The sequence below is a fragment of the Neomonachus schauinslandi genome, chromosome 1, assembly GCF_002201575.2.
Source record: "Neomonachus schauinslandi chromosome 1, ASM220157v2, whole genome shotgun sequence".
NCBI lineage: Eukaryota > Metazoa > Chordata > Mammalia > Carnivora > Phocidae > Neomonachus > Neomonachus schauinslandi.
The window spans coordinates 142,942,815-142,966,176 of record NC_058403.1 but is presented as its reverse complement, the minus strand read 5'-3'; positions in this window follow the sequence as shown (position 1 = coordinate 142,966,176).

The window sequence follows — 23,362 nt, the reverse complement described above, 5'->3', positions numbered from 1 at the left end:
GATCAGACGTGGGTGGGGAGGGTGAAGGGATCAGACGTGGGTGGGGAGGGTGAAGGGATCAGACGTGGGTGGGGAGGGTGAAGGGATCAGACGTGGGTGGGGAGGGTGAAGGGATCAGATGTCATTAGTGTTTCTGGAAGGGCCAACTGGCTGAGTGATGGGCCACAAAGGAAGACAGGTGGAAGGTGATTATGTCCCCTTGGGACAGTTTGAAGTGTCTGTGAATTATCTTAGGAAAGATGCCTTACAGGCAGTTGGATTTCTGAGTCTGCAGGGCGGGAGGGAGCCCTGCTCTGTAGATACAGGTTTGGGCACCGTTGGTGTGTGGACGCCACAGGAGTGCCTGAGACATGACGACGGGATAGTGAGGAGCGGGCAGGGTGGGGACGGAACTCTGAGGAATGTTTACAGGTACTGCAATATTAAAGGAAAGACACTACGAAGAAGTGGATGGAGAGCTTGTTTGATAAAGAAACAAGTCATCAGGGCGCCTGGGTGGCTTAGTCGGTTAAGCGTCTGCCTTCGGCTCGGGTCATGATCCCAGCGTGCTGGGATCGAGTCCTGCATCGGGCTCCCTGTTCAGTGGGGAGCCTGCTTCTCCCTCTCTGTTTGCTCCTCCTCTCTGCTTGTGTTCCCTCTCTCTCAAATAAATAAATAAAAATCTTAAAAAAAAGAAACAAGTCATCAATTGTGCCAAAGAGATCAAGGGAGATAATTCTGAAAAATCATCTTTTTCTTTAAAAGATTTTATTTATGTATTTGAGAGAGAGAGAGCAGGGGGAGGGGCAGAGGGAGTATCAGACTCCCCATTGAGCAGGGAGCCCCACGTGGGGCTCGATCCTAAGACCCTGACATCGTGAACAGAGCAGAACAGAGTCCCTGAGCTGAAGTCAGACACTTAACTGACTTGAGCCACCCAGGCGCCCCCTGAAAAATCATCTTGGATTGAATTTAGCAATAAGGTTTTCGGGGAGAACAGTGGTGGTGGAATGGCAGGGCAAGTAACCAGATTACTTTTTAGAGATTAAATAATGATAATAGTGACATTTTTGAGAGCTTGCCCTGTGCTAAGCTCTTTCCCAATATTGCCATATTTTATATGAACAACAATTTAATAGGTAGAACCAGTGTGAACTCCATTTTACCTGAGAAACCTGAGACATAGGTTAAATCCTGTGCCAGGATCACACGAAGCAGGTGTGAGAAGAACAGCTCTGACTCAATCTGCTTTAATCCCAAACCCTGTGCTTACTGGCGAGGAGAGAGAACAATGGGTGTAGGCTGGACTTTCAACAGCTGGGATACGATGTGGGAGAGGGAGGAAGAGAGAACCGGGAGGGCCTGCCTATGGAGAAGAGGGGACTTGTTTGTCTGCTTGTTTGCTTTCCAGGTGGGATAACCTGAAGTATATTTAAATACTGATGGAGAAGAAACTGGTAGAAAGGGAGAAGTGGCCGATCTGGAGAGAGGAGGGTTGGTCTACAGGGTGGGTGTCCTGGGAAAGTGGCACAGCAGGGGTTGGGATCCAGAGGATTCCATTCTCACTAACACTTAGCGACAGCAGGAGTTGTGATCCCAGGCAGGTGTGTAGCCGGGAGAGAGGGCAGATGGGAGAAATGGAAACAGGCCCAGTGGGGGCTGGAGACCATGGACCTGAAGTGAAACCCATGTGGGGCAGAAGAGGGGTAAGAAAAGTCTACTCTGGACCAGTGCTTAGGAAGCATTTGTTGAAAACAGATAGACAGATAGATAGATAGATGGTGCTGAATTTACACTCACCTTGCGTCTTCCCCTGATATTAATTTATTTGAAAAATTTTATCTATCACACCAGTGAGCTGTTCACCCTTTTCTCATAAAAGGAGAGAAAAGAAAACAAATGCATGGGTGTGACTTTTGTGGAAGTTTAGATGTCAGATAAATAGAAGCCCTCCGTTAAGCTTATGTTCTGTATTACCTTCCTCTCCTCCTTCAATTCTAGAAGTCTCTCAAACCTGGGAGAAGGAAATAAGAAGGGAGAGGAAGGAGGAGGAGGAGGAGATGGGGATAGGAGAGGGACGAGGAGAGAGGGGACCCTGGTGCGGCTTTGGGGTCCTGATCATCACCAGTATTATTAAGAATTCCAATATTTCTTGAGCTCGCTGGCATTTCTTTATCTGGCTTTTCATTTTGTGGAAATCCTCCTGGGCCCTGGCCAGTTCACACTGTGACTTTTTGGTTCACAGCAGTGACTGACAGCTTCACAAACCAGGCCTGATGTCTGACAGACAACCACATCTTTCCTGCTAAGTGTTGGATCTGAACGTTTGTGTAGCTTTGCAGTCCCTAGCGTAGGGATGCCTCTTGGGCCCCTCGATCTTTGCCTGACTCTCTTTCTTCCGGCTCTTCTCTAATTTCTGGATGGCATTTCATGCATCATTTTCTTGAGAGGAAGAGTTGAAGCCCAGCTGCAAATCCAGGTGCAGTGATTGGCCCTGATTTGAATGCACTGTATTTTAAATTCGGGGCTGGCTGGCTTTGAGGGTGACCACTCGAATCTCCCTTCCCTGGAGATCTGCTCCTCTCCCTGGGAGAACAGAGTCACTCTGGTGGCCACGGACACATTACTTGTGGTGCTTTCAATCTAACACCTAATGGGTTATGTCACTACTTGAAGCTGGCCTTAAATCACGGGTTCTTTAACCAAGTCACAGAGGAGCTGAAAGATGGACAAGATTTTTAGGCTAAACTGCCTTACTTCTTGGCGAATTCTTGCGAATGAGGGATTCTAAAGTCACGAACTGAAGTTCTATGACACCGAGCCAGGTTTCATGATACGAACCTTGTTCCCCTTTGACAGGTGCATACAAATCCCTCTTTCATGTTATTCCTTCAGCAAATCATTACTGAGTGCCTTCTATGTCCCAGGCACTATTGAAAAGGGACTCTGGTGTTTCATACTTCTGTGGGCACACGTTTCTTCCTGTGATTAAGACCAAATATTTGGCAGGGAGGAATTAGAGCTCCTGTTTATTGAGCACCTTCCATAGTCTGCACTGCATCACTTCTAGGTTCACCAGGAACACATTGAGGTAAACAGTATTATGCCCATTTTGCAGATCTGGAAGTTGAGGTTTAGCTGTGTGAAGTAATTTACCAGTGGATGGCAAATTGAACCCTTGTCTCTCTGTCTTCAAAACTCATAACCTTTCTACTAGTTGAGCTGCCAGAGGAGAAAAGCAGAAATGAAGATTTCAATTTTCAAGGACTTAGATTATTTTCTCGTACAATTGTATTTCAGCACTGAGAGCAGCCATTTACTCTTTTATCCTACATAAGCGTCGCTCAAGGAGTTACTTTCTTAGCAGTGAGACTGCGCGTGAGGTCACAGACTGGCTGAAAAGTTACTGAGTTGGGGAAGTAAATGCGAAGACCTCCTTCACAAGGCCGGGCTAACTGGAGAGCCCTTAGCTGCCTTGAAAAGCGATGCGGGCTGTAAATCATCATTCATTTTGTACTCACTCTCCCGTCCACTTGATCATCATTAGCTGATGTTGAACAAGGTGCCGACAGCAGAAGGGAGGGGATCGTCTTGGTTGAATGCTCCTGGGGCCCCATTTGCCTATGTGGTCTGTTAAGCCTCACGCATGCTCTGTAAGGTGGAGATGTGGCAACTTGCACAAGTAAGAGAAAGTTCAAGATTTGGACTTACGTGAGCCAGGCTCCAAAGCCTTCACTTGTACCGCTTTCTTCCTATAATAAACAGGGGATTTAAGGAATTGTTTGGGGATGGAGAAGGGAGGAAACGAGGGGCTTGGTGTTGCCACAGCTCTAGGCAGCCCCCACACTCAACCTTCTGGGCTTTTCCTGCCTTCGCTTTCATTTCAAGGGGGGTGCTTACTTCGAACTGCGAACCTTGACTTTAGCTACTCCCTACTTTCATAAATTTTCTTATTGGGTATTTCAAGGCTTTGTAGGTCCTTCCCCAGAAACGTCAACATCTGGTAATGCTACAAGGTGGAAGGAGCACCGCCTCTGGAGTTAGGAGGCTCACTGGGAGCACTGGGTCTACTGAGTGGCTGTGCGTCCTTGGGAAAGACCCGGAAATTCATTTTGTGCAAAGTTCTCAGACTCTTATTTTCTTTGCATTTTAAATGGACATAAGAACAGCTGCTGTATTCATTCACTCCTTTGGTCATTTATTCGTGGAATTGTGTTAGCATTCATTCATCCACTTGTTCCTATGCGGGGCACTCGTCTAGCCAAGGGGGTTACGGGGGGTGGAGGTTACGGGGGCACAAAAGACAGACAGCTTGCTGTTCTTCAGCAGCTTAGCTTCTAGTGAAGAGACGGACCATGAACAGGATAGTTGCAGATTATTTTAAGTACCATAGAGAGAGGGGGGCAAAAAATAACAAAAAATCCTAAATGGGGTCCACACTAGAGAGGGATGACCTAGGCTGGAGAGAACAGACTAGACTGGGCGGTCAGAGAGGGCTCTCTGAGATTTCATATGACCTGTGACCAGAATAAAAGAGCCCAGTGGAGGGAAGGGCACCCAGCGAAGGAAGAGAACAAAGAAGAGACAACTGAATGTGTATTTGGAACGTTTGAGGAGTAGAGGGAATGCCCTGATCACTGAGCTCAGGACCCAGTGATAGCGTATGTGTGAAAATAGTTTGTATAGGTGGCGCCTGGGTGGCTCAGTCGTTAAGCGTCTGCCTTCGGCTCGGGTCATGATCCCAGGGTTCTGGGATCGAGCCCCGCATCGGGGCTTCCTGCTTGGCAGGGAGTCTGCTTCTCCCTCTCCCACTTCCCCTGCTTGTGTTCCTTCTCTCACTATGTCTCTGTCAAATAAATAAATAAAATCTTCGGGCGCCTGGGTGGCTCAGTCGTTAAGCGTCTGCCTTCGGCTCAGGTCACGGTCCCAGGGTCCTGGGATCGAGCCCCGCGTCGGGCTCCCTGCTCTGCGGGAAGCCTGCTTCTCCCTCTCCCACTCCCCCTGCTTGTGTGCCCTCTCTCGCTGTGTCTCTCCCTGTCAAATAAATAAATAAAAAAATCTTAAAAAAAAAATTCTGTATATTCTAAATAACTATACAAAAACTGCCTACTACTTTTATTTCCTTTCCTGCCACTCAATTTTCCTTCTTCCTTCCCTCCCTCCCTCTTTCTGGTGTGTCTTCTATACCGGTGGTTCTCAAACTGTGATTAAAAACAAAACACAATAGTTTTATTTTTATTTTTTTATTTCCAATCTGTTGTGGGCTGATACTTCTGTAAATGTCCCAGGACTGTCACATAACTGCAGAGCTTTCTGCACCCTGAACTGGACTCCCATATTTCTCTCTTGGTGGCCTGGTGGTGTGCCGTTCACGGACCACACCTCCACTAGCACTTTCCTACGTCGCAGGGGTGTGGCCCAGTCCTGCACTCCCAGGCTTGGTTCCTGGGAACTGCTGACCACCTAACAAACTCTGTGACCCGGAGCGACGACCGGCATCGGTGCCAAGGAGAACAGAGGAGTGGCCGTCATGTCCTGCCAAGCGGGGCTCAGGGAAGGCCTCCTGGAGGAAGGGGTGACATTTAGGAAGACTTGAGTCCAAAGGTTGTGTGGGAGTTTGCCACGTAGACGAGGAAAAGAGCAGAGGAGCGGGGTCTGTAACTTTCCGTCTCTGTATTTTGCTCTTTGTCAATGTATCATATGAATAAGGAGCATTTTCTTTCAAGGGGGCACGGGGTTCGGAAGCACACTGACGGCATCGATGTAAACAGATAATATTCTGGGCCTGAGTGTGTTGTTCTCTGATGGCCGTAGATCCTCCAAACTCTCAGGGACAGGGGCCTGGAGGCCCGTGTAAAGAATCACTCTTAGTTTTTCATGCTACTGCTGTGTAATAGAACAGCCCAATTGGCCCAGAGCCAGGGCGGCCCCGTGGGAGATTTCCCACAGACTCTGGGAGGAGAGCAACGACAGGTAGGCATTTCCCACTAGGTCTCCGTTCCTTTTACTGAGCTTGAAAAGCCAGGGGGAAGTGTCCAACAAGGATAAAATCCTTGCCAAGGTGAATTTCAAGCTGACTCAGACTGGCTGACTCTGACATGGGGAATGGACAAGGTTATTAAAACTATCAAAGGGAGCCTTGGGTTATTTGTAACAGCCCGGCCTACCTCCTCTGCACTGTGCAACAGAAATGCCTGAGAATGGAGGATCCTGCACCCTGCCTGGTGGCATCAGCGATGAAGACGAATGTCACATTCCCAAGAGCAGTCATGTTTGTCCGGGGGTGATCCAGGGATTTTTCTGATACCCCAACAGTTCGGAGAGGTTTGAGCCACTCGGGAGGTCTTAGTCCTGCTAAAAAGCAGAGCAAAGCAAAGCAAAACACCCCCCCCCCCAAAAGAGACCTCGAGACTCTTGGCTTCTAAGGAGAGAAATAAGTCTTCTCGTTTTGTCTTCATTTTCTGAACAACTGAAACATCAAGCAGAGGTTGTTTGGGAGATTTAACCAGTGGAGTGGTCCTCTAGGTGAGGAAGTGGAGTTGCTCTGGGCTCTCTTTCAAATAGCTACATTTGGTTTGGCAGACATAAGCTCATTATCCTTTCCTTGGGTACTTTTCTTGCCCTGCGATGAAAAAAAAAATTCTTGGAAATTTAAGATTTGAAAAGAGCCTAGCAGTCAATGAAAAGGATTATATCTTATCACTCAGTCTCAGGCTCCATGGGCACCGCAAGTTTCCATGAGCTAGAACTGTTTCCAACAGAGGAACACCACGTTCGTGGCAATTTGAAGCAGAGTGGTTAAAAGCTTTGGACTTTGGAGTCCTATCGACTCAGGGTTTAATTTCGACCCTACCACTTCCTCACTGGTGTGCATTATTTCACCTCTGAATCTCTATCCCTCATGCGTAAAACGGAGTAATGGTAGCACTTATGAAGGGTCCTCGTTAAGCTTTAAATGAGAGGGACCAAGGGGGCCCTCAGCACAGTGCCTGGCCCATGGTGGAGGATGCTTTCCTCAGATGCTAGCTGCTGTCATCACTCTAGCCATTGTTACCTTTGTGGCTGACTCACATCGTGGGGCCCCGTTACTAGGTCTCTTCTCCGCGTACGCTGCTGCATGTGATAATCAGGGTACTTTCCCACCACTGGTTGCCCCACTCCTGTCCATCAATCATACAACCAGTGTGTGGATTCTTTTTTTTTAAAGATTTTATTTATTTATTTTTAGAGAGAGAGAGAGAAAGAGAGAGCATGAGCCGGGGGGGGGAGGGGCAGAGGGAGAGGGAGAAGCACGCTCTCCGATGAGTGGAGAGCCTGATGCGGGGCTCAATCTCAAGACTCTGAGATCATAACCTGAGCCGAAGGCAGACACTCAACCATCTGAGCCTCCCAGGCACCCCCATTGTGTGAATTCTTTAATTCATTTGATTTGATATAGCCCTGAGCTTATACTATCGTGCTCGCTGCTGTGGAAGACATAGCAAATGGACGAAAGATGGCAGACAGCCATTGAGATTCATTGAGGATCCACATAGGGGCTTCCCTACTTCATCTCTCTCAATTCTTAGCTCTGCAAAGAGGGTATATTACCCTCGTTTCACAAATGAGGAAAGAGATCCTGAGAGGTTGATTTGCCTAAGCTCGCACAGCCAGTAAGTGCAATAACTGGGGTTTGCACCCAGGTCTTTGCGCCTTCTGAGAAAGTACTTGACTTTGCACCACCTCATTGCCTTTGCTGAGCGCACCAGCTAGTTAGGTGAGGGAAAATGCATATAATACAAGGCAGGGTGTAGACTAATAAAATGCTATGACATTTGACTTGGAAGGGCATTAGCAGACCACACCAGCCACTTCACCTGCCTTGTCTCCGTCCTCTTGCCTGAGATTGCATATCCCCAGCCACTGCTGAGCGAGCAGTGGGAGACGTGCCTGGGCTTGTGGCCTTAACAGTCTAGATCAGTGGTGGGCCCTTGACCCAACTAGGGACAAACTGATCTCATTATTTTCGGACTTAGAGACTACAGTTGGCCAGAGTTGGGTGTTTGAATTAGGAGATTGTGTAGAGACAGGGATCGTATATTACTATCCTCTTATTGTGTAGCAAGCTATCACAAATTCAGCAGGTTAAAACAACACCCACTTATTTTTTTTTTTTTAAGATTTTATTTATTTATTTGACAGAGAGAGACACAGTGAGAGCAGGATCACAAGCAGGGGGAGAGGGAGAGGGAGAAACAGGCTTCCCGCGGTGCAGGGAGCCCGATGCAGGGCTTGATCCCAGGACCCTGGGATCATGACCTGAGCCGAAGGCAGATGCTTAACGACTGAGCCACCCAGGCGCCCCAACAACACCCACTTATTAGCTAGCAGTTATATAGGTCAGAAGTCCAAGCCATGTGTGGCTGGGTTCTTACAAGGCTTATAGTCTTACAAGGCTGAAATTGTGTTGGCTGAGTCTCCTATGGAGGCTCCAGGCAAGAATCTACTTCCAAGTTCTTTGAGGCTGTTGGCCAAACTCAGTTTTTGTGTGCAGTTATAGAACTAAAGTTCTTGCTTCCTTGCTCACTGTTGACTAGGATCTGCTCTTGGCTCCTAGAGGCTGCCTGCAATTCTTGCCATGTGACACCCTCCACCTCCAAAGCCAGCAATATAGAAGCTCCCTCTCATACTTCTAATCTTTTTCTCAGGAAGAGCTCAGACCCTTTTAAAGTTCACCTGATTAGGCCAGGCCCACCTACATAGTCCCCTTTTCTTAAAGTCAACTGTGCGATATAATACAACTTAATCACGGAATTGAAATCCATCAGATTCATAGTCCTGGAGATTATGCAGGTATTATAGCAGGGAGTGGAGAGTCTTGGTGGTCACTTTAGAATTTTGCCTAACAGAAATGGGGTTGTTACTGGGGTGGGGGGAGGCTCATATGAAAACAGAGTAAAAAAAAAAAAAACGGGAAGGGAAAAGAGACAGAAAGAAAGACAGAGACAGAGACACAGAACGAAGAGACATGGAACCGCAGAGGCAGTGAGAAAAGGCAGGGCCGGGGCGCCTGAGTGGCTCAGTCATTAAGTGTCTGCCTTCGGCTCAGGTCATGATCCCAGGGTCCTGGGATCGAGCCCCACATCAGGCTCCCTGCTTGGCAGGAAGCCTGCTCTCCCTCTCCCTCTCCCCCTGCTTGTGTTCCTGCTCTCGCTTTCTCTCTGTCAAATAAATAAATAAAATCTTTAAAAAAAAAATAAAAAAGAAAAAGAAAAGCCAGGGCCAAATCTGAGCCACCCTGGGAGAGTGGACTCATGCATACAAGTGGTGAAGGAGATTAGCTGCCCTTTTTTTCCCCAACACAATTCCAGTTTCCAGGCAGGCCCTGATGAAGTTCAGCCTCCAGCCCTTGGATTCCATGAAAGATCCCAGTGAACCTGTAATTCCTTCTCCTTTATGCTTGTGTTAGTTTGAGTAAGTTTCTGTTTTCTGTAACTGAGTGAATATGAATCTCTATCCATGATTAGAAACAATCTCAATCAATTCAGAGACATCTAGCTTCCTTTGGTTTTGCGTCTATGATGTTTGCACCCCATCCAGAGCCCAGGGGTCTGCCCCAGTAGTGTACACCCGCCCGCAGACCTCCCCTGCCAGCACCCACATCTCCCTGCCTGCGCTCTTCTCTGGTGGCGGGGGCTTCTCTGCACTCCCCACCCCATCCTGGACTGGGGCATTCACACTCCCTGGGAGCACCCCTCAACCAGTGGATCCCTTAACTGTTGAGAGCTGGGGTGTTAATTATCCTTGCTCCCTCATCACTCCAGTGGGGAGATGCTGAAGCACATGTTCCCCATGGGCGTCCACAGAAAGTGGTAACCCTCTATTGGCCGCCTTCCCCCCCCGTGTCGCTTGCCCTTCCCTACTGGTGTGTCCAGGGATTAGCTCTCAACTAAAACACTTGTATCCCCAGGACCTTCTTCTGGGGGAATGCATCCTAAGACACTTACGTAGAGCTGGATGTCTGTGGGTCGGGGGTTAGTCCTTGATGGCATCTAGCCATGGAGTACTGCCATGATGTCCATCTCCCTGTCATTTTCTCAATCAACAGATTGTCTTAGAGATTCTCTCGCTTCCATCCTCACCTTCTCCTTGCTCCTTCGGGCTGGTCACGTCTCTCTACCTTCCTGGCCACCTGCACAACTGGGCCAGTGGGAGTCTTGACCGTGGACTTAAATGTTCAGATGCAGCCCGCCTTCGGTCATATTGGAAGCCAAGGAAATATTTACTCAGACATTTCTCCCTTTTCAATTCACTGCTCATGTGCCCTGAGGAGGGAACCCAGCTGAGGGCCAGAGGTCACAGGCGTCAGTGGTATTGTCCTTGCACACCAGCCTCCTGGGTAGAGAGGAGGGTGGAGAAAGCCCAGAGCAGCTCTGGAGGGACAAGTGGAAGATATGCAGCACACCCCCATGTTTCCTGGGGAAGCACACTGTTTCCCAGGGGCTCACTCTGGGGAATGGGCATAGGGCAAATCTCACGTGCACCCAAATCTGCACATCTGTGTGTTCTTGTGTGCCCGTGCATGCGTATGTGCACTGGCTCAGTAAGTGCAAAAGTTTCTTAAGTTTGCCGTAACCCATTACCATGCTTTTAGTGGCTTATGACAACCAATTTTATTCTCTTGCTGTTTTGGAGGTCAGAAGTCAGAAGGCAGTTTCAGTCAACTAACGTAAAGATGTCCAGTAGGACTGGTTCCTTCTGAAGACTCCAGCAGAGAATGTCCTCTCATCTTCTCCAGCTTCCAGAGGCTACCTGTATCCCTTCACCTTGTGGCCTCTTCCTTCGTTGTCTTTCTTTCCTTTTTTTTTTTTTTTTAAGGTTTATTTACTTATTTAAGAGAGAGTGAGAAAGAGTGAATGGGGGGAGGTGCAGAGGGAGAAGGAGAGAGACTCTTAAGCAGACTCCTCGCTGAGCATGGAGCCCAACATGGGGCTCGATTTCATGACCCATGAGATCATGACCTGAGCCCAAATCAAGAGTCAGATGCTTAACTGACTGAGCCACCCAGGTGCTCCACCATTCCTTCATTTTCAAAGGCAGAACCCTAGTCTCTGTTCCACAGCCATTCCCCCACCTCACCCCCACATTGCTTTATTCTCTCTGTAGTCAGATCTCTCTCTGCCTCCCTCTTATAAGGACCCTGGTGATTACATTTTGAGCTCATTGGGATAATTCAGGATAGTCATCTCATCTCAAGATACTTAATCACATCTGCAAGGTTCCTTTTGCTGTATAAGGTACCATATTCACAGGTTGCAGGGCTTGAGACCTAGGCATCTCTGGTGCCGGTTAGGGGGGTGATTCAGCTCACCAGAGTAGGCATACACACTTGAGTCAAATGGCTTGAGTTTGAATCTCAACCCTGACATTTACTGGAGTCAGAACCTCAGACACACAACTTAGTCCCTCTGCACCTCAGTCTCCTCATCTATCAAATGGAGATAATACTGAGAACATGTACATTGCATCATTATTATAAGGATTGAATGAGGTAACTGCTGAAAAGCGCTCATCCCAGAACACAGGAAACATTCAACAAATGTTGGTTACTATTGTTTTCACAGATGTCATTTAGGGCCATTTTCTTCTGCTAGTAGCACATCTGTGTTTCTTGGGGAGCTTCCTTCATCTCTCTGTCCCTTCAGTTTGGGTGGGGCTGAATGTACTCCTAGCCCCAGGGCTGGGTGTGGAACCCAGGCCTACCTTCGCCAATAGGATTTCCTTGCCTTGGTCCCAGGGATGAGTTCAAGGATGGGTATGGGAACCAAATTGGGGCAAGCAGCCTGAATCCCTGATTTTTCCAGGAATGATCAGGAAGGGACTATTTCCATGGCTTTGCTGAGCGCAGAATGTATGAAGCTCCTCCCCCCTCCTTATCCTCCCCCCCCTTCCTTCTCTTCCTCCTCCTCCTCTTCTTCTTCTTCCCCTTCCTCTTCTTTTTATCACACTGTAGAGCCAACCTGGAGGATGGGAAGGAGAATCAAGGTCAAGGGAAGGAGGGGAATTCTGAAATCTACAGTTAAGCCTCAAATCCTGACTGATCCCGAAACCAGCACTTTGTGGCCTTTCCAGTTATGTGAGCCAACAAAGTCCCTTGCTTGCTTAAGCCAGTTTAAATTGGGTTTGCTGTCGTTTTTAATCTGAAAGATTTCCGGACAGAGGCATGGGTAGTAGGGATCTTTTCTTTCTCTTAGAGAGAGGATAGAGATTTATGGGCCATTTATTGACCTGAGAAGATTCACAAGAACCCAGAAACCCCAGCCATTTGTCCGGGTCCCCAAAATATTACTGGAGAACAGTGAGGCCCCTAAGGTTCTCCCTCATTACTCACAATGATGGGGATGACAATGATGGTAACTTATCACATGTCTTCTGTATAACATCCATGAGGATAAATCGTTTCTGCTTCTTGCAACAATCCTGCAAGGGAAGGATTATTTTACAGACAAGGAACTGGAAGGCAGGGAGGTAAGGTCAATTGTCCAAGGTCAAATCACCAGTGATAGGCAGAAGTAGGAGTTAAACACGGGTCCTTTCGGATTCAGAGTGTCTCTTTTCTACTCTGCTGCAATAACTCATAGAGGCAATCAGGGACAAGACTCCACAATCAAGAATTAAGTGATTCTGGGGGCACCTGGGTGGCTCAGTCGTTAAGCGTCTGCCTTCGGCTCGGGTCATGGTCCCAGGGTCCTGGGATCGAGCCCCGCATCGGGCTCCCTGCTCCGCGGGAAGCCTGCTTCTCCCTCTCCCACTCCCCCTGCTTGTGTTCCCTCTCTCGCTGTCTCTCTCTGTCAAATAAATAAATCTAAAAAAAAAAAAAAAGAATTAAGTGATTCTGTGGTGAGCATAGCAGAAGGCATGGACATATTGAATCACTACACCGTATACCTGAAACTAACATAACATTGTAAGTCAACTATACTTCGATTAAAAAAAAATAGAGTAGGTCAATGGAAGAAAACTAAAGAAGGGATTCTGCTTGATATAGCCATGGCCACTTGGCCTTTGTGGAGATTGGGATTCTCCTTTTATTGTGCTATGCTCTACTCCTCAGAGAACTGCTGTCAACACCTGGATTTGGAGCACTGCCCCACTTTGCCTGGGTTCATCTATCTCCCATCCTTCCACATTTTCCCATGCTTCATTTAAATCTCCTCATGCACTGTATTTGTATCCAGGGAATTTCCTTCAGTGTTCAGATTAGGCATTATATGTGGTTAGCACTCTTTTATCCACTGGCTTTATCATTCCCCCCCGCTTTTTTTTTTTGCTATATGTCTAAAGTAAGACAAGAGGTACAATGTAAAGAAAACAGAAAGTTGTTACTGCTTTTTGAGACTTTATACACTAATAGGCAATGATAGTAATGGACCAGTGAATGACCAATGTACAACAAACGCATTCATACATACGTATGGATGGGATACTGTGTTGTGATGATGAATCCAGGTTGGCCACCAGATACATCTGGATCTGAGGAACCCACACTGGCCATCAGATACATCTGGATCTGAGCTTTACACCCACCACTTTTTAACTCTGGCAGGTTACTTAATCACCTACCTCTCAGGTTATTTAACTAAAAATTGAGAATGATAATAATTTCTCATAGGGTTGCTGTGGAGATGGTAGTTATTATGAGGGAGGATTCTAAATGTTGAATGGCGATTGTAAATGTTCAGCACTTAGCCCAGTGCCTGACTCATAATGAGAACTCAACAATATTAACTATTTTTATTAGTGTATGTATATATAAAAGAAAATATTCATAATATATATACATGCTGTCTAATATATACAAGGTGTGGAATCAGATTTGCGAAAGTATAATCATAGCTGAAATATATGTGTCTGGTTAGTGTAGTTTGACCCTAGAGACCAGATATCTCTTTAGAAAAGATGCTTTCCATGGGAAAAACTAAGCCTAATCCATTCACACCTCAGGAACCAGGAACCACAGGTTTTGACACATGGTCTCTGGATGTAGTCAGGATGTAGCAATATCTCATCAGGCCTTATTCAGACAACTCACCAACTATCAGGGGCTCAACGGGACAAAAGGTCACTCTAAGAAGAGCAAGACCCATAGCTCGTCTGGCAATCAGAGCTGATGTCCGGGTACCCTGGTCAGAGACAACAAGATAGGAAGTACTCTTAGATGTAAAGACAAAACCCACACAGGGCGCCTGGGTGGCTCAGTTGGTTGGGCGACTGCCTTCGGCTCAGGTCATGATCCTGGAGTCCCTGGATCAGGTCCCACATCGGGCTCCCTGCTCGGCAGGGAGTCTACTTCTCCCTCTGACCCTCCCCCGTCTCATGTGCTCTCTCTCATTCTCTCTCTCTCAAATAAATAAATAAAATCTTAAAAAAAAAGACAAAACCCACACAAATCTCACATCTACTCATTTGTTGACTTTTATGTCTCCCTTAGATCTTTAAGGTATTGGCACAGCCCTGGTTCTCCTTTTCTGAGAACTGCCACAGAATTAGTGCAGCCTTGAAGCTCTGTCTCTACTGACGTGGCCCCACCTTTTGGCCCCTGTTGATTGGACAGTGGGACCTGTCAATCCTTCTCTTAGTTTTTGGAATCTGGAGTGTGTAGTTACTGCTGAGCTTTCTGAACTGAGGACTTAGAAACTCAGGGGCTTGGGACAGCTGTACGTGGATGGTGAAAACAAGTCCAGAGAGATGTGTGAGGCAGATGTCAAGAGAAGTAGAAATGAGAGAATGAGAGGGGGAGAGAGGGGGAGAAAGAGAGAGAAAGAGGGAGAGAGAGAAGGGACAGAAGAGTCCAGTCCTGACTGCTTTTCAGTTCTGGGTTCTTGCCACCTCCATGCCCCCCAAAAGTTCTTCAGTATTTTTGAGTCCTAATAAATACTATCCCTTTCTCTTTCTCTCTTTCTCTCTCTTTCTGACTAATGTTAGCTTGAGACCTGTTTTGTTTTTTATTTTAAAAATTGTGTAAACAGATAACACCCAACTTGCCCACTATCTCTTTATAGTCCTTTTTTAAAAAAATTTTATTATGTTATGTTAATCACCATACATTACATCATTAGTTTTTGATGTAGTGTTCCATGATTCATTGTTTGTGTATAACACCCAGTGCTCCATTCAATGTGCCCTCTTTAATATCCATCACCAGGCTAACCCATCCCCCCACCCTTCCCCTCTTTATAGTCCCTTTTAAAAATGAAACATGAATTTCATTAAATATTTCTGTCCAATTAAGGACACCATGTACAAAGTTAACAGACACCTGTCATATTGAGAGAAAATGTTTGCAACCTCTACACTGACAAGTGACAACTTCTTGACTATATAAGGAACTTAACCAAATCAACAAGAAAAAGCCCAGTGCTCCAGTAGAAAAATAGGCAAAAAATATGAACAGGCAATTTATAGAAGAGGGAAACCCCAATGTCTAAGAAGACTATAAAAAATACTCAAACTCATTAATAATCAAAGAAAGTCAAACAGTAATGAGTTATTACTTGACACCTATTAGATAGGAAAAAGTCTGGACATAGAAATCTGGATATAGAAAATCTGGACAGGGAAGAAAGACAGCTGGTGGGCACATAGACCCGTGTAGCTCTTCTAGAGAGTACTCTACATTCTTGGGTGTGTGAAGTCTATGTGTACTCTACGACCCAGCAGTCTGCTCGGGGGGATATAGCCCAGATAATTCCCACATTGGTTTGTAAGAGGGGTGTGGAGGCACTGTCACCCCAGCATTGTTTGCAGAGGGTGAGGACTTGGAAGCAAGTCCACCCTCCCTGGGGAAGTGCATGGGCAAAGTGTAGTTTGTGCATAGAGATGGCAAGCAGCAGTTAAAAGAAGTGACTTGCACTGCCATGGCAATGAAGATAGACAGTTAGATAGTGCTTAGTGGAAATTGGAAAAAGCAGAATGAGCTGTGTAATGTAATCTATCTACATAGAATAGAAATAGCAAACAGCGGGGTGCCCGGGTGGCTCAGTCAGTTAAGTGTTTGCCTTCAGCTCGGGTCATGATTCCAGGGTCCTGGGATTGAACCCCGCGTCTTTGGGCTCCCTCCTCAGAAGGGAATCTGGTTCTCCCTCTCCCTCTGTCCACTGCCCCCCACCCCCGCTCGTGCTCTCTCTCCCTCTCTCTCAAATACATTAATAATAAAAAACCCAGCAAGCAGCAGTGTCTATTTACAACATGTACCTTAGAAACATGAAAGTAGTTACTGATGGGGAAGGGACAGGAGAAAGAGAGACAATAAAAGGGAATAAGTAAATAAAGAAACAAAACAAGAGAAGGGCGTTCTATAAACTGATTGTGGTAATGTTCCAATGACCAAAGAATGTGTTAACTCTACCCTTTCCATAGAGACCCACATTTTTTAAATGTGGGGTAATTCCAGTGGCTCTTGCTTTACCTAAAAGCCTTAGGCTGGGAGAGTTGAGAGAAAAATGATGTAAGGACCCTTGGGCAGCATCTTCTTTGTATTGTTCACGACCGTGTTTTCTACTGATGAGTATGGGTGATTCAGATGGATTTGGAGGTTTTATCATGTTCCCATCTTCTTTGCCCATCCACTATTTCCTGGCTTTGAATTATCAGCATTTGTTACAGTTACAAGGTTCTATCTTCTCTTTTTCTCTGTTCTGTTCAATTCTGTTTAATTTAAAACCTTGCTTTCTCTTTCTCCGATTGTTTTGGATTCAAACTCACTGCCAAAGCACTGCCAGATCACTTCCCCTTGGCAGGGCTCACAAAATCAGGCTTGGTGCAGTCTTAGCTCTTTGAGTGGAGATGTTTAGTGTGGCATTGTCTCTCAGCTGACCATAGTGATGTCATAAGTGGCCTCGATGTGCTCCTGCAGGACGGATGGGCTGTGTTACATGGAGTCAGAAATCACCATGCAAATTCAAATGCATCCATTGGGCATAGGATAGCGGTGGTATTGAATGTGGTTCCTAGCTTGGGGGCACAGCTGGTCCATGAGATTGTTCACAGCTCCCAAGCCTGTTGGACAGTTCTCTTGGCTGGTTACACAAAGCTCGATTCTATGTAGTGCTTACGTTGTTTTCTCCTTGATTTTATGAAAGGAACCCCAACCCCCTTACATTATAAGCTGATTTGATGATCCAGTCTTACTGATGAAAATACTAAGCAACTATCTAAAGCACATGCATGTCTTCCTTCCTGGACTGCTCAACTGAAATGCTTAAATATTTGGCTAACAAACATCGTTGAGATCAGTTGCCCCTTGTTTTATTGGTATCTATTTACAGATTGTGACTTTAATGGTCAGATTTTACAGTCTTTCATGTAGCTAGATAATTTTTCTTGTCTTGGCCCATAAAATGTTGTTGGATAAGATCCTGTCCCTTTGAAATAGTTCCAGGGGCCTCAGTAAACAAATTATAGATACACACACACACACACACACACAAACACACACACACACACACCAGGAGAAGGGAGGGAGGGATGGAGGGAGGGAGGCAGAGAGAGATTGAGAGAAAAATCGAGGTCAAAGTAGACTGAGAAACACTTCATCTGTAGTCAGGGGAATATGTAATGATCACCATGTTTTTTCTCAGGAGGATGACTCATGATCCTTCCAGGTTCTTTCATGGCCCGTGTGATAGGGAACATGGCAGGTAGAAAATAAACTTTGTTCTTAACTTCAATCAGATTTTTCTCCATTCCTTATATAGGCACCAGCATCTCTGGGCTTGATTGCTGAAGAAACTGAAGCTATAAATTATGCTTAATGTTCTTATGTTAAGTCTATTTTTATTGGGCAGGAGTGAGGTTGGAAAGCGAAACTAATTTCCTTAGAAAATAGAATGAATCAGCGCGTGCTAAAACATGGATGAACCTCAGAAACATGCTAAGTGAAAGAAGTCAGATCCAAAAAGCCATGTAGGATTCTCTTTATATGAAATGTCCCCAAAAGGCCATCAATAGAGAGAGGAAGTAGATTAGTGGTTGCCTAGGGCTGGGAGCAAAGAGTGACTGCAGATGGCTAGAAGAGATATTTATTGGGGTGCTGGAAATATCCTAATATCGGATTCTGGTGATGGTGACACAACTCCACGAATTTACTAAAAACCATTGAATTGTATACTTAGAACAGGTGAAATTTATGGTAAGTAAAGCATACCTCAACATATGCCTGTTGAGAAAGAAGACAACCATGCCAAAAGAAGTCATAGGTTACAGTTTGGAATTGTGTAGTTGGCACTATAAACCAACTCTTCTCCTTTTGCTTCCTAACCTGAAGGGAAGTGGATCACTAGTCAGGAGACAATTGCTTTCTGTTGGTCTATGTAGACATTACTCAAAATGCCATTCAGCAACTGTTTTAGAACTGAATGGATGGATATCCTAGATCCTGTCACTACACCGCTAAGAGGTACCCCCACAAGGTGCTGGGTAATGGCCCCATGGCTGTATCACTGCCTCATCACTGGACTCTTCATCTTCTCAATTCATGGTCTTTTATCCATAGAAAATGGTCTCTTTTGGACATTGGGATCACATTTGCCGTCACTGTGGGAATGCAATACAGTGTGTATTTTTAATCGTATTCATTACCACACTATGGTAAAGTGGTTCCTTAGGTGTCTGGATCCCACTCAAAATACCAGCTCTTCCAGAATGAGAAACTGTGCTGTGTTCAGCTCTGTGCTCTCGGTGGCTGCTCAGTACATTTTTACTGGTCTCAGATGACTTGGTTTGCCCAAGAGTTGCTACTGACCTTGTGGAAGGGGATAATAAAGTTGACTTTCACTAGCAGGCTTAGGACAGCACTAAGTGAAGGCCAACCAATTTTGTAGTATCAGTTTTCTTTTCCACAGCAATGTTGCCTAAAATACCACCCCAGCTGAGTGGCTGAAAACAACAGTCAGATATTCTTGTTCATGCATCTGTGTGTTGGTTGAGGGTTGGCTGATCGAGGCTTTGTTCATGTGAGCTTGGCTTGAAACTGTGGGTGAGGTCTAGGTATTCTCCACATTTTTCTCATCCTCCTTGGACCAGTGAGCCACCTGACACATGTTCTTCTCATGGCTGGAACTCTCCAGAGTATAAGTGGAAATACACGGTGCCTTTAAGATCTGTGCTGGGAACTGTCATGACACCACCTGTGTCCCACTGGCTAAAGTAAGTCACGTGGCTAAGTCCCACCTCAGTGCATGGGGCAGTGGACACTGGCTTTAACTGGAGGAACTGCAAAATCACCAGGCAGAAAGTTTATGATGGAGAATTAGACATAATCATAATGCAATAGGCTAATTTGTAAATGCTTTCCCCGATAAAGCCAGGTTGGAATATTGGCCCCTAGAAAATGTGTAAAAGTGTGTGGAGACATGAGGAATGAGGAGTAACCGATGCTCTGTGTGCCCTGGGATCTCCCATCAGACCCACTTGTAACTCCTGGTTGTGAAAATCACTGCTCTTTCATTTCAGCTGAATTTGGCTTGCTAATCCCTTCCATAGGCACAAGGTCAAGAAGAAGTTCTGCTCATGGAAGGCACTAATAGAGCCTTTGGTGGCTTCTAAAGGAGAGGCTGAGTTGAAAGCTGAAGAGCCACACACGTAGCTCATCATCGCTCTCACCTGCTGAGGACACTATAATCCAAAATGGACATGAGAGAGGAAGATTAAAATTGTCCCCAGCGTTCGTGGAGGCTGCAAAGTTCCCCTCCCTGAAAGAATAATGGTAAATTTTCTGAAAGCCTTCTATTTCCTAAGGACACCAACATAGGAGGATCATTGTTTTTTCTTTAAGATTTATTTATTTGAGAGAGAAAGATAGCGAGAGAGAGAGAGCGAGAGAGAGAGAGAGAATGCACATGAGCCAGGGGAGGGTCAGAGTAGCAGACTCCGCACTGAGCAGGGAACACAATGTGGGACTTGATCCCAGGACCCCAGGATCATGACCTGAGCCTAAGGCAGATGCTTAACCCACTGAACCACCCAGGCGCCCAGCAGGATCATTTAAATAAAATGTTTCGACCAGCGTGTTTGCAGGCAGTATCTGTTAACTTTGTTTTCCAGCAGCTTCCTTCCCCTTCAGTAAAAAGCCTTGGGGAAGTGCCACTGATTGACCAGAGGAGTGACTTTGAAAGCCAGAGATGCATTGAAGCCAATGGTCCCCAACTTACCATGGTTCGACTTAGGATTTTTTGACCTTAGGATGGTGCAAAAGCCATGCGCATTCATTAGAAACTACTTGAATTGTGAATGTGGATCCTCTCCCGGGTTGGCAGGATGTGGTGGACCCCCTGTTGTGATGCTGGGCAGTGGCCACAGCTCCAGGTCAGCCACTGGTGCTGAGGGTGAAGAACCAGGACACTGACAACCCGTATGTACCTAGACAGCCATTCTGTTTGTCACTTTCAATAGAGTGTTCAATTACATGAGCTGGGCCACAATTTCCTATGAAATAGACTTTGCGTTAGATGATTTTGCCCAACTGTAGGCTCATGTAAGCGTTCTGAGCATGTCGAAGGTCAGCTAGGCTAAACTATGGTGTTTGGGAAGTTAGTGTATTAAGTGCATTTTCAACTTACAGTATTTTCAACTTTTTTTTAAAAATTTTTTTTTAACAATTCTGTTTTTTTTTCTTTATTGTTTATTTAAGAGACAGAGAGAGAGAGAGGCAGAGGGAGAAGCAGGCTCCCCGCTGAGCAGGGAGCCCGATGCGGGACTCCATCCTAGGACCCTGGGATCATGACCTGAGCTGAAGGCAGACACTTAACCACCTGAGCCACCCAGGGACCCGTATTTTCAACTTCTGATGGGTCTGTTGAGACATAACCCCTTGGTAAGCTGAGGGAGATCTGTATATTCAAATATATAAACACATGCCAAAGGACCTGCTGGGTGTGAGGGCCCTCGATCTTGGCCTCTTTTCCTTTCTTTCTATGTTAGCTTTGGAAAATAATTGTAATATTTTTGCTCCTTTTTGCATTCACCTGGACAATGATTTTCTTAATCATTTGTTTGTTCAACACTTATTGTTTACTATGTAGTGGCAGCAGGATACGTTTCTGGCTAAGGTGACCAACCATCTCATTTTGCCTAGGATTGAGGGATGTCCCAGGATGCCAGTCTTCAAGTGTTAAAACTGGTTCTGAGGCACTGTGGTGAACACCTCAGTCCGTACCCTCAAGAAGCTAACATTTTAGCCAGAAAGAACACCACCCCAAATTACACAAAGAAAATAGTGCCAGTTGTGTCAAGTACTCTGAAGGAAGAAATCAAGGGACTTGAGGTAGAAAATAACAGATGGAAACCTACTTTTTGTGGGGTGGCCAAGAAGAGGAGACATCTAAGCTTAGGGGTGAAAGGAACTTCGGAGCTGGCCAGGTGAAGGGGTGGGGAGGGAACATTCAGAGGGAAAAAGATAAGCCAGGGGCCCAAGGGGGCAATGAGCTTGGTGTATTTCGAAGCTAATGAGGCATTGGGCTGAAGCTGGGGAAGCCAGGAAAAGGAGCTCACGGTGAGGCTGGAGAGAGGGTAGGGCCTTGTGGGTTATGGTTGGAAGTTTGGATTTAAAAAAAAAAAAATTGAAGCTTAAGACACATACAAAAAAGTACACAAACCGTAATACACTTTTTATAAATTTTCTCACACTCAAGATTCCTGTGTAACCAACACTCAAATCAGCCGGCAGCCCAGAAACACTCCATTTCCCCCTTCCCATCATTATGGCCCCACTCTTACCAAGGGTACACACTAACCTGACGTCTAATGGCATTCATGGGTTTTGCCTGCTTTTGAACATAGTATAAACAAATCATACAGTAAGCTCTCTTTTGTTGTCTTTTGCTCAACCGTATGATCTGGGGATTCAAGCATATTTTTTGGGGGACTGAAATCATTTTCATTGCTGTTGAATATTCTGGTGCGTGACTCTATCAGAACTTATTTATTCATCTACCATTAATGGACATTTGGTTAGTTTTGGGCATATTTATGAATAGAGCTGACTAATAATGCTAATAATCTAGTATAGTCTTGTAACTGTCTTCTTCTTCTGTTTGTATTTTGGGGGTATGTGGGTATATACTTAAGGATAGGATTACTGGGGCATAGGGTAGGCTTATGTTCAGCTTTAATAGATACTACCAAACAGTTTCCCAGCCATTTTTTACCAATCTACACTTTCACCAGAAATGTATGAGCATTCCAGTTGCTTCAAACCCCCTCCAACACGTGGTATTATTCCATCTGCCTTGTTCATTTTAGCCATCCTGATGGGTGTTGTGGTCTTGCATTGTGGCTTCATTAGTTCCTGGTGATTCATGAGGCTGAGCCCCTTCTCATATTTATGTTGGCCATTTGGATATCTGCTTTTGTCAACCATTTGTTCAAGTTTTTGGCTCATTTTTCTATTGAGTAGTCCCTGTTTTTCTCATTGATTTGTCTGAGTTCTTGCATATTCTAGCTGTGAGTCCTTTGTCAGATATATGTTTTGCAGGTACCTTCTCTCACTTAGTGGGTTGCCTTTTTACTTCTTTATAATGAACAAAAGTTATTCATTTCAAAGTAATTAAATTTATCTTATTTCTCTTGCTGCGTAGTGTTTGTGTGTCCTTTTGAGAAATCTTTGCAGATTCTAAGAAAAGTATTTGGAACTGTATTTCATGTGCCCTTAGGATCCATTGATAGGTAAGAGCAGGAAACTGACGTGACCTAACTTACATTTGTAGACGTGCATGTGTGTTGCTATCTAGAAATTAGAACGGAAGGGAAAGGAGAGGAGGAAGTGAGTCCATGTAGGGGCCAGCTGCATTAGCTCAGGTGGGACATGGTGATGATTCAGAATTGACAGGATTCACACATGTATTGGCTGGGGTGGTGTAGAGGGAAAGGGAGAAATCAAAGGTGTCCCTGAGGTCATGGTTTAGAACTGAAGTGGATAGTGATGCCTTCTATTGAGCTGTGGAAACTGAAGGCACATTGGGTGATAACGAAGGAGGGTTTTTTTTTTTAAGTGAGATACATTTTGTACATGTTAAGTCTGAAACGTCTCTGAGGCACCCAAGTAGAACTATCTGGAGCCATCTAGATATGCTAGTTTGGATCTCAGGATTGATGCCAGGAATGTGCGGTGTGTGTGCAGGGTGTGGTGTAGGGGAGGAAGGAGGTCTGAATTCAAAGGCCCTTAGAGCCTTTTCTGATTTCTCCAAAGGGAAAATTGATCACTCCTTCCTTTACATGCTTTTGTATTCTGTACAGATTTCTGTCATGTTATCTGTATCTTTCTTCTTTCTCTTTTCTTTCTTTCTTTCTTTTTCTTTCTCCTTTCTTTCTTTCTTTCTTTCTTTCTTTCTTTCTTTCTTTCTTTCTT